The sequence below is a fragment of the Miscanthus floridulus genome, chromosome 11 (genome assembly GCF_019320115.1).
Source record: "Miscanthus floridulus cultivar M001 chromosome 11, ASM1932011v1, whole genome shotgun sequence".
Lineage (NCBI taxonomy): Eukaryota > Viridiplantae > Streptophyta > Magnoliopsida > Poales > Poaceae > Miscanthus > Miscanthus floridulus.
The window spans coordinates 61455722-61468737 of NC_089590.1; positions in this window are offsets into that span (position 1 = coordinate 61455722).

Below are 13016 nucleotides of genomic sequence, written 5' to 3' on the forward strand. Positions count from 1 at the left end.
TTGGAGTCCTAGTTTGGATGGGGACCTAGGACCCTAGGACAGGAGGGTGATGGGTTGGTCCTGCTTGTGCCTTGGGTACAAGCAGGCCGTGTGTTTTTGGGGTACCCAGCTGGGGACATTGATTCGTGAATCGTCGCTGAGTCGGTATGGCTTGTTTCATGCTAGCACTGTAGTAAGAACAAAAGATGAAAGATGGGAAAATCTGATTGCTTACCACCTGCTTGAAAGTAGCACAGGTGCTTACATAGAATGGTTAGATAACGAACTAATGCACTGCTAATAAAAATCAAATATAAGGACGCACTTTTAGTAATGCTTCCTGCAGATACAATAAACCCACAAGCCAGATAGCCTTGCATATCCTTGGAGTCTTTTCTTTCCTCCTGTCGGGTAAGTCTTACTGAGTACAATTGAGTACTCAGGGTTTTATTCCCCCTATTGCAGGTGATAGGTGGATGCTTGAGCAGACTCTTGTGTGTGGATTCCTCCTTGTGGGCTCAGAGAGGATTTTCTTTACGCTGCGATCGTAGTGTTTATTTATAACTCTCACCAAATGCTTTTATAAATAAAAGTTTCATAATCTGTTGTCGTAGTTTATATATCAATACTTCATCATGTCATGAATAGATATTTATTTCCGCTATAATTCTGATCATATGTTTATATTCCGTTGTTCAATTAAATTGTTCATAACTCTAATAATATGATTACATTTCATTGTTATAATAATAAATATTGTACTCTAATGTTGTATTAAAAGTGGTGTAAGAAATGGTTAAGAATGATGTAAGCTTTATTCTCTCATTTGTGATCTTGATGGAAAAATGTGGACTTTCGGGTTCTCCCCTGGGGTGTGCCCGATGGAATCGAGTAATTTAGTGTTCTCCCTTGAGTGCTTAGTGTCTAATGGAAGACGAGCACTCCTGGGAGGCATTAGATTAGGCGGTTCTGCCACAACGGGTTCTCTATGAGCTCGTGGAAGTGTCTTGAAAGGTCCTGCTGGGGCTGCTTGCTCGTGTGATCAGCCATGGCGACCAACGCGGAATTAGCCGATCGGCAACAATCTTTTCTGTTCTTTTTCCCCTTCTACGTAGAGGGGCCCTTGTCCTGATCCTGGAGCTTGGCCTTGCCTTTGCCTCGACCTCTGTTGGAGCATGGCGGGAGCGGTGCTCGCTGGAGGCGTTGGACAGAAGTCCATGGTCCCGGGCCATCAGGGCTAGGACTTCGGTCGCTGTTGCGTGCATCTTGGTTCGGCCCGAGCCACCCGTATACAGGCAGTCAGTGCGAAGCGGTCATCAAGTCAAGATGAGGCGTAGGTGCGACCACTTGTGCCGCGCTCGGTGGTTGTAGCGGTGAGCAGGTGGAGCGACTCGACTGCTGCGTGCCCATTCCACTGGTGGGGAGAGAGGCCGTGAGTCGGTGTCACAATATGGAGCTCTCCACCTATTGAACGGCGGCGGTCTCCACTAGTGCCTAGAGGTTTCAGTGGATCACCTGTTCCTAAGGGTCATTTGTCTTGGGAAGGATGCGTAGAAGCATAGCCGCAGCGGCGATGTTCTGACTGGCCTGAGCGAACTATGGGGGATCGTCCCCCCTATTCATGGTGTTGTGCTGGACCTGACGGGCATGACCTCGGGCGTCGCTCGCCGGTTTATGTGCACGGGGCGTAGTGTGGTGTTGGAAGGTCCTAATGGCTAGAGGGGGGGTGAATAGCCTAATAAAATTTCTACAACAACACTTAACAAAACGGTTAGATGATTATGAGGCGAAGCGAGTGTTGCGCTAGCCTACTCAAAATGCAAGCCACCTACCACAATTCTAGTTTAGATAGTGTCTATCCACACAATAGCAAAGACACTACCCTATGTTAGTGTGCTCACAAAGACTAACTAAAGAGCCACACCAACCAAGCAAACAAGCTCTCACAACTAGTTACACTAAAGAGCTTGACAACAAGTTTGCGGTAATATAAGAGAGTGATCAAGAAAGTTATACCATCGTGTAGAGGAAGGAGCCAATCAATTATAAGAGAAAATAACAATGGAAACCAATCACCTCGGAATCAAAGATGGACACAATGATTTTTACCGAGGTTCACTTGCTTGCCGGCAAGCTAGTCCTCGTTGTGGCGATTCACTCACTTGGAGGTTCACGCGCTAATTGGCTTCACACGCCAAACCCTCAATAGGGTGCCGCACAACCAACACAAGGTGAGGATCACACAAGCCACGAGCAATCCACTAGAGTACCTTTTGGCTCTCTGCCGGGGAAAGGTCAAGAACCCCTCACAATCACCATGATCGAAGCCGGAGACAATCACCACCCTCCGCTCAACGATCCTTGCTGCTCCAAGCCGTCTAGGTGGCGGCAACCACCAAGAGTAACAAGCAAAATCCGCAGCAAAACACAAACACCAAGTGCCTCTAGATGCAATCACTCAAGCAATGCACTTGGATCACTCCCAATCTCACTATGATGATGAATCAATGATGGAGATGAGTGGGAGGGCTTTGGCTAAGCTCACAAGGTTGCTATGTTAATGTAAATGGCCAAGAGAGTGAGCTTGAACCGGCCATGGGGCTTAAATAGAAGTCCCCACAAAATAGAGCCATTGTACCCCTTCACTGGGTACTGATCGAGGTGACCAGACGCTCCGGTCCTACTGACCGGACGCTGCTCCTCAGCGTCTGATCGCCCGATGGCGGCCACGTGTCTCCTGCGTTCAATGGTGAACGTTTGATCTCAACGGTCGACAAGTTGACCGGACGCTCTGACAGAGCTGACCGGACGCTGGACCCTCAGCGTCCGGTCGTTTATAGTAAGGGTCAAAAACATGTTTTTGTCGACCGGACGCGTCCGGTCATGCTTAACCAGACACAGCCCAGCGTCCGGTGCTTAACCCTAATCACTGTGCCGACCGACCACTCGACCGGACGTAGCCCTTCAGCGTCCAGTCGCAGAGCGACCCAGCGTCCGGTCAGTTGACCGATGCCAGCATCATTGTGACCAACTCTATTTCACTTCTAACTTCTCCACCCTTGCTCAAATGTGCCAACCACCAAGTGTATCACCTTGTGCACATGTGTTAGCATATTTTCTCAAACATTTTCAAGGGTGTTAGCATTCCACTAGATCCTAAATGCATATGCAATGAGTTAGAGCATCTAGTGGTACTTTGATAACCGCATTCCGATATGAGTTTCACCCCTCTTAATAGTACGGCTATCAAACCTAAATGTGATCACACTCTCTAAGTGTCTTGATCACCAAAACAAAATAGCTCCTACAAGTTATACCTTTGCCTTGAGCTTTTTGTTTTTCTCTTTCTTCATTTCAAGTTTAAGCCCTTGATCATCACCATGCCATTACCATAGTCATGCTATGATCTTCATTGGCTTCTCCACTTGAAGTGTGCTACCTATCTCATGATCACTTGATAAACTAGGTTAGCACTTAGGGTTTCATCAATTCACCAAAACCAAACTAGAGCTTTCAATCTCCCCCTTTTTGGTAATTGAGAACAACCCTTATACAAAGATATAAATTAAAGTTCATTTGAATCCATGTTGCTTGTCCAAGAATATTTACCATGTGTAAAAGGATATGGACAAGTTTCATGAACCCCAAATGGTAGCAATTGCTCCCCCTACATATGTGCTAAGAGTTTGGATTTCAAGCTTGCACATATGCTTAGATAGGAAATATAGGAGTCATGTCTACCACATGATGCTAAGGTATAAAAGATGGACCTTTGAAGCATGATACCTATCGGAGTGCACCATTATACCATCCTTAGCACCATGGTTAGTTTAATACCACTTGGAAATACTTGGAAATGAAAGTTATCTAGTGATTTCATTTCATCATTCAATCTAACAACTAGCATACATCACACAAGCATGGATGTTTTAAATTTAGAACGTATGCCATGCAAGCAAACATACGAAATGCACATTCAAATGCACCATACAAGTTCATGAGCTTGCTCCCCCTACTTGTGTGCTCAAAATTTTAATTGATCTCTTTCCATATATCAAGTCATATATCAAGATATCTTTATGTTTCTCTCCCTTTATGATATTTCTCCCCCCCCTTTTCACTATCTTTACTACTATCTTTGTTTCTCTCCCCCTTTGTCATCAATGACCACAAAGGTTCTAAATATAGATAGTATTACTTGTAGGGTCGAGATTATCAATGTCAATCAATGGAGTGAGGATCATTTTCCCAAATTTGGTCTAGTCTAGATCATTTACCAAAGATATTTAACTCGGTTTGATCCAAGGACAAGCTTCTTCACACCTCCAAATAAGGGTTATCTTGTACCATGTTGAGTTAAACACTTATAGCTTATTTTCTAGATTAAACACTAGGTTTACAAGCCCACAAACATGTCATATGCTATCACTAGATCAAGTCAAACATAGAAGCAATAGTGATACCATATAAACATCAAATTCATTTGATTTTCATGAATGAGCCTAATAAAATAGAACCACTTAAAAGGTCCTAATAAAATTGAAAATGTGACTAGATGCACTAATCATGTCCTTAGCAAAGATGTATGTCATGCCAATCAACTTTTACCTTGGATTGCTCGAAGGAGAGGCATGTCATATAAGTGGGGGTGCATCAACACATATTTGAGAAATCCAATATGTTCAACTCATTCCTTAGTTTGCAAAACCTTTTCTCATCCAATGGCTTGGTGAATATATTGGCAAGTTGATCTTCGGTGCCTACACTCTTAATGTAAATGTCCCCTTTTTGTTGGTGATCTCTTATGAAATGGTGGCGGACATCAATGTGCTTTGTTCTTGCATGTTGCACCAGATTGTTTGTTAACTTGATTGCACTCTCATTGTCACATAGCAATGGCACTTTCTTGAACTTGATTCTAAAGTCACTCAAAGTGGCCTTCATCCAAAGTATTTGTGCACAACAACTACCGGCGGATATGTATTCAGCTTCGGCGGTTGATAATGCAACACTATTTTGCTTCTTTGATGACCATGAAACAAGTGATCTTCCCAACAAATGATATATGCCCGAGGTGCTCTTCCTTTCAACCTTGCATCCCGCATAGTCCGAGTTGGAGTAACCAACTAGCTCAAACTTTGCTCCTTTGGGATACCACAAACCAACATTTGGTGTATGCTTCAAGTACCTCAATATCCTCTTTGTAGCCTTCAAATGACTTTCTCTTGGTGAGACTTGAAATCTTGCACATATGCATACACTAAACATGACATCCGGCCTTGATGCGGTCACATAGAGTAGGCTTCCAATCATAGATCGATATAATTTTTGATCCACCATGTTTCCACTTGCATCACTATCCAAGTTGCCATTGGTTCCCATTGGTGTGCTAATGACTTTGCTATCAATCATGCCAAACTTCTTGATCATGTCCTTGATGTACTTGCCTTGACTCACAAAAGTACCATTCTTTAATTGCTTGATTTGAAGACCAAGGAAGTAACTCAACTCTCCAATCATGGACATCTCAAACTCATTAGCCAATATCTTTCCAAACTTATCACAAAAATCTTGATTGGTTGATCCAAATATGATATCATCAACATAGATTTACAATACAAATAGATCTTTTCCAATCTTCTTGATAAAAAGAGTGGTGTCAACCTTGCCCATTGTGAACCCTTTAGAGAGGAGGAAGTCCCTCAATCTCTCATACCATGCTCTAGGTGCTTGTTTCAATCCATACAAAGCCTTCTTCAACTTGTACACATGGTTGGGCTTCTTGTCATCTTCAAAACCGAGAGGTTTCTCAATATATACTTCTTCATTGATGTAGCCATTGAGAAATGCACTCTTAACATCCATTTGATAGAGTTTTATGTTGTGGGCACAAGCATAGGCTAGCAAGATTCTAATTGCTTCCAATCTAGCAACCGGGGCATATTTTTCTCCAAAGTCAAGACCTTCAACTTGAGTATAGCCTTGTGCTACCAATCTTGCTTTATTTCTTACTACTATCCCATCTTGATCTTGCTTATTTCTAAAGACCCATTTGGTTCCAATCACATTGTGTCCCTTTGGTCTTTCTACTAATTCCCATACTTGATTTCTTGTGAAGTTATTCAACTCTTCATGCATAGCATTTACCCAATCAACATCCTTCAATGCTTCATCTATCTTCTTTGGTTCAATAGATGATACAAATGAGAAGTGTTCATAAAATGATGCCAATCTTGATCTTGTTTGTACACCTCTAGAAATATCACCAATGATAGTGTCCAATGGATGATCTCTTGCAATATTAGTTGATTGGAGGATTGGAACTTGATTGCTTGCACTTTCTTGATCATTGGGTTGAGATGATGTACTAGCCACTTGATCTTGTTCATTGTCATGAGATCCACTTGCAATAACTTGATTTGTATCATCTTGCACATTTGAGTTAGAGAGCACTTGCACTTGATCATCTTCATCATCATTCACTTGCCTAGGCCTCAATTCACCAACATCTATGTTCTTCATGGCATTTAAAAGTTGAATACCTATAACATCTTCTAAGTTCTCATTCTCTACTTGTGAACCCTTGGTTTCATCAAATTCAACATCATGAACTTCCTCAAGAGTACCACTATCCAAATTCCAAACTCTATATGCTTTGCTTGTAGTGGAATAGCCAAGTAGGAATCCTTCATCACATTTCTTGTCAAACTTGCCCAATCTTGTTCCTTTCTTCAAGATATAGCATTTGCAACCAAAGACCCGAAAATATGCAATGTTGGGCTTTCTACCATTCAAGAGCTCATATGGTGTCTTCTCTTTCAATGGGTGACAACAGAGGCAGTTGCTACAATAGCAAGCCATGTTGATAGCTTCGGCCCAAAAAGATTGACTCACATTATACTCACTAAGTATAGACCTTGCCATATCTATGAGTGTTCTATTTTTCCTCTCAACAAGGCCATTTGATTGTGGAGTGTACTTGGCCGAGAATTGATGTCTAATTCCAAATTCATCACATAACTCATCAATTCTAGTGTTCTTGAACTCACTACCATTGTCACTTCTAACTCTCTTGATGGTTGTTTCAAACTCATTATGAATGCCTTTGACAAATGATTTGAATGTTGCAAACACATCACTTTTGTCCACTAGAAAGAATACCCATGTGTATCTAGTGTAGTCATCTACTATCACAAAACCATATTTGTTACCACCAATGCTAGTATATTGTGTTGGTCCAAATAAGTCCATGTGCAATAACTCAAATGCTTTACTAGTACTCATCATGCTTTTCTTAGGATGGGTGTTTCCAACTTGTTTGCTGGCTTGACAAGAGCTACAAAGTTTATCCTTCTTAAACACAACATCTTTCAAGCCTCTAACCAAGTCATGCTTAACCAATCTATTCAATTATTTCATTCCAACATGACCAAGCCTTCTATGCCATAACCAACCCATGCTAGACTTAGTGATTAAGCATGTAGACAATCTAGCTTCACTAGCATTGAAATCAACCAAGTATAGATTCTCATATCTAAAACCTTTGAAGATCAAGTTAGAGCCATCTACACTTATGATCTCTACATCATCTACCCCAAATATGCATTTGAATCCAAGATCACGCAATTGAGCCACGGATAGCAAATTGAAGTTCAAGCTTTCTACTAGCAACACATTGGATATGCTCATGTCATTGGATATTGCAATCTTACCAAGCCCTTTGACTTTGCCTTTGCCATTGTCACCAAATGTGATACTATCATAGCCATCATTGCCATTGGTGTTGATTGAGTTGAACATTCTTGCATCACCGGTCATGTGTTGAGTACACCCACTATCAAGAACCCAATGCCTTCCTCTAGCTTTGTAATTGACCTACAAAAGAAGATTAATTCTTTTTAGGTACCCAAACTTGCTTGGGTCCTTGAAGGTTAGTCACTAAGCTCTTTGGTATCCAAATGGCTTTCTTCTTTGAGCCCATCCATGGTTTACCAATGAACTTAGCCTTCACACCATTTGTGCCCTTAATAAGCATATAGCATGAATCAAGCTTAATGGAGGATACATTAGTATTTTTGCTCTTGTTTTTGCATTCATGCTCTTTATGACCAACTTGCTTGCAACTAGTGCAAAACCGACCATTGTTCTTCACAAAACTAGTCCTGTAAGAAGCAAAAGCCGCCTTGCCTTTCTTGGGGGTATAGCCCAATCCCTCTTTGTAGAGAGAAGCTCTTTGGCTACCCAAGCACATAAGCAAGCGGTCCTCACCACCATAAGCCTTAGCTAAGGTGTGAGTGAGCTTGTTGACCTCCTTCTTGAGGTTCTCATTCTCAACCACTAGTGAGGCATCACAAGTGAGACCATCACTACTAGATGAGGAGGAAGTGGAAGTACTACAAGAAGGGTTAGTAGGAGCAACAATGATAGGCATAGATAGTGATTCATCAATTATATCACAAGTTAAACCTACATTGCAAGTTTCAACATGGGCTCTTTAAGCGAAGAAGAATGAGCTTTTTCAAGCTTTTTGTGAGCTTTGCCAAGCTTCTCATGGGCTTCCTCTAGCTTCTCATGAGTTGCTTTGAGCTCATCAAGGGCTTGCTTAAGGGCTCTTCATCACTTTCATCATCACAAGATTGTACCTTAGTGGCCTTAGCCATGAAGCATGATGAAGATTCGAAGAGAGAAGGCTTCTCATTGATAGCAATGCTTGCAAGAACCTTCTTCTTGGTGGTCTTGTTATCATCACTATCATCATCTTCATCACTTGAGGAAGTATCACTATCCCAAGTGACTACATATGAACCACCTTTCTTCTTCTTGAATGCCATCTTGTCCTTCTTCACTTTCTTTTCTTTCTTGTCCTTCTTCTTGTTCTTCTTGTTGTCATCATTATTGCCGCTATTGTATGGGCATTGAGCAACAAGAAGATCTTTGCTTCCACACTTAAAGCACCTTCTTGACTCTTCTTTGTTCTTGGATGAAGACTTCTTTCTTCTAGCATGGTAGCCCTTCTTCACCATGAACTTGCCAAATCTCTTGACAAATAGAGCCATCTTCTCATCATCATCATCATCCCATGATTCATCTTCTTCACTTGATGTTTCTTGCTTAGCTTTGCCCTTGGATGATGTGGCCTTGAATGCCACACTCTTCTTCTTCTCATCCTTCTTCTCATCTTTCTTCTCCTTCTTTTCTTCCTTCTCATCTTCATCTCTATATGTATCATCGGTCATGATGTCTCCCAACACTTGGTTTGGTGTCATGGTGTCCAAACCACTCCTCACTAGAATTATGACCAATGTGCCAAATCTTGAAGGTAAGCATCTCAAGAACTTATGGGAGAAGTCCTTGTCCTTCATCTCTTCTCCAAGTGCTTTGAGATCATTGATAAGCACTTGAAGCCTATGGAACATCTCCGGCACACTCTCATCATCCTTCATCTTGAAGCTTGCAAACTTCTCCTTGAGAATGTAAGCCTTTGCACCCTTCATGGCTTGAGTGCCCTCAAATGATTCTTCCAACTTCTTCAAGCCTCATGAGCCATTTCAATATTCTTGATTTGCTCAAATGTTCTCTCATCAATTGCATCATGAATGGCACTTAGAGCAATGTCATTGTTTTGGAGAAGCACTTCTTCGGCGGCGGTGGGATTCTTTGGATCTTCAATCTCAATTTTGGTTTCCACCACCTTCCACACCTTTCTATTAATTGACTTGATGAGTGTGGTCATCTTTGACTTCCAATAAGAATAATTTGAGCCATCAAATTGGGGTGACTTCTTGGTGTTGTTGATTTGAGCCATTTTTATACCGAAGGTTGTTAAGCCTCAAATCACGGTGACCTCGGCTCCGATACCACTTGGAAGGTCCTAATGGCTAGAGGGGGGGTGAATAGCCTAATAAAATTTCTACAACAGCACTTAACAAAACGGTTAGACGATTATGAGGTGAAGCGAGTGTTGCGCTAGCCTACTCAAAATACAAGCCACCTACCACAATTCTAGTTTAGATAGTGTCTATCCGCACAATAGCAAAGACACTACCCTATGTTAGTGTGCTCTCAAAGACTAACTAAAGAGCCACACCAACCAAGCAAACAAGCTCTCACAACTAGTTACACTAAAGAGCTTCACAACTAGTTTGCGGTAATGTAAAGAGAGTGATCAAGAAAGTTATACCGTCGTGTAGAGGAAGGAGCCAATCAATTATAAGAGAAAATAACAATGGAGACCAATCACCTCGAAATCAAAGATAGGCACAATGATTTTTACCGAGGTTCACTTGCTTGCCGGCAAGCTAGTCCTCATTATGGTGGTTCACTCACTTGGAGGTTCACACGCTAATTGGCTTCACATGCCAAACCCTCAATAGGGTGCCGCACAACCAACACAAGGTGAGGATCACACAAGCCACGAGCAATCCACTAGATTACCTTTTGGCTCTCCGCTGGGGAAAGGTCAAGAACCCCTCACAATCACCACGATCGGAGCCAGAGACAATCACCACCCTCCGCTCAACGATCCTTGCTACTCCAAGCCATCTAGGTGGCAGCAACCACCAAGAGTAATAAGCGAAATCCGCAGTGAAACACGAACATCAAGTGCCTCTAGATGCAATCACTCAAGCAATGCACTTGGATCACTCCCAATCTCACTATGATAATGAATCAATGATGGAGATGAGTGGGAGGGCTTTGGCTAAGCTCACAAGGTTGCTATGTTAATGTAAATGTCCAAGAGAGTGAGCTTGAACCGGCCATGGGGCTTAAATAGAAGTCCCTATGAAATAGAGCCGTTGTACCCCTTCACTAGGTACTGATCGGGGTGACTGGACGCTTCGGTCCTACTGACCGGACGCTACTCCTCAGCGTTCGGTCGCCCGATGGAGGCCATGTGTCTCCTGCGTTCAACGGTGAACGTTTGATCTCAACGGTCGACAAGTTGACCGGACACTCCGACAGAGCTAACCGAACGCTGGACCCTCAGCGTCTGGTCGTTTACAGTAAGGGTCAAAAACATGTTTTTGCCGACCGGACGCGTCCGGTCATGCTTGACCGGACACAACCCAGCGTCCGGTGCTTAACCCTAATCACTGTGCCGACCGACCACTCGACCGGACGTAGCCCTTCAGCGTCTGGTCACAGAGCGACCCAGCATCCGGTCAATTGACCGACGCCAGCATCATTGCGACCAACTCCATTTCACTTCTAACTTCTCCACCCTTGCTCAAATGTGCCAACCACCAAGTGTATCACCTTGTGCACATGTGTTAGCATATTTTCTCAAACATTTTCAAGGGTGTTAGCATTCCACTAGATCCTAAATGCATATGCAATGAGTTAGAGCATCTAGTGGCACTTTGATAACCGCATTCCGATACGAGTTTCACCCCTCTTAATAGTACGACTATCAAACCTAAATGTGATCACACTCTCTAAGTGTCTTGATCACCAAAACAAAATAGCTCCTATAAGTTATACCTTTGCCTTGAGCTTTTTGTTTTTCTCTTTCTTCATTTCAAGTTTAAGCCCTTGATCATCACCATGCCATTACCATAGTCATGCTATGATCTTCATTGGCTTCTCCACTTGAAGTGTGCTACCTATCTCATGATCACTTGATAAACTAGGTTAGCACTTAGGGTTTCATCAATTCATCAAAACCAAACTAGAGCTTTCAGGTGTGCCGAGCGTGCTGGCACAGTCGGTGGCTGGTGCAGCCACTATTGTCGTAGTTCCTCGCCGTGCTCCCGTGTGAGCTCGGGGGTCTCCGCACGAGGGTCCCGAGGGGCATGAGTCTACAAGGACTCTGTTACCACCGATGGTTGTCCTAGAGCATCCGCCATAGCGTACTCCTAGGACAGATGGTGGTTGGGCGCCATGTCACCGATGTTGGAGCCGTCACTCTCAACATCATCATCCATGAGGTCGAGGAAATAGGTGGGAGCATAGCTCGCCATCCCCACGAATTCAGACGTGAGAGGGGGCGGCACCGGCATCCTTCAAAGCCCCCGGGAGTACGCGTCCACGGGAGACGTGAGGCCATAGGGGAACCGGTCGTATGGCGGTTGCGACGGGGATAACGGGGTCCCTCCGGGTAATTAGCGGAAGATAGAAAATAGAAAGTAAATAACAGCATGTTCACTACTCACAGCGGGGTTTGAGCAGAGAGTTTGCTTGGAATGAAGCGTAGATGCCTCATTGTTGAAATCATCGCGCGTCTCGGAGCCGATGGAGGACGCCTCTCCGATGGGCGCCAGAATGAGTGCCTCCTCGCGGAGGTGTAGTACGCCAAGCCGGTCGGCGATGAAGTCCTAGCTTCCAAAGATGAAGGCCTAGGATAGCTTGGAGATGGGTGGAACCCACATCCCAACAGGTCGGAGTGCGGGAAACTCTAGTGAGCCGAAGCGAGTCGTATCGCCTGAGTCCACCATGGCGAAGGTGGCGGAAAAGTGGGTCATCCAATGACCAAAAAGTGTTGAACGTATAGCCCCCTTCCCCATGGACGGTGCCAACTGTCGGTGCAGAAAGTGACCAACAAGTAAATATTTATAGTTTTGTCGTACATTGTGATCGGAGGTGGCCTATCACTCAATGACACATGAATTATACTAGTTCAGGCAACGTGCCCTACGTCCAGTTTGAGTCAGTCAGTGACTTTATTCCTGAGCCTAGGTGCTCGAAGTTTGCAGTGGGGTTACAAACGAGAAGGAGAAAGATGGGGGGTACAAGAGGTCCGGTCGGACTCCGGTCGGAAGGGCCAAGAGCAACAGGAGCTCCGCTATGAGCTAAGTGTTCAAGCGTGTGCTTGTGGTTAGAACCTGGCGGTTCTATGGTTATGTACTAGTGAGCTTGATCGATCTAATGAATCTAGAATCACTTGAATGTTGGGAGAGAGCGCATCCCCTTTTATAGATGAAGGGGATGGCCTTACAAGTGAGAGGGAGAGAGTACATATGCTTCTAAGCCTTGTTGCCCACGCCGGTGAGTATAGGATGATGGTAGGCGCCCACAACACTGTTGGATGTCGGATGCAC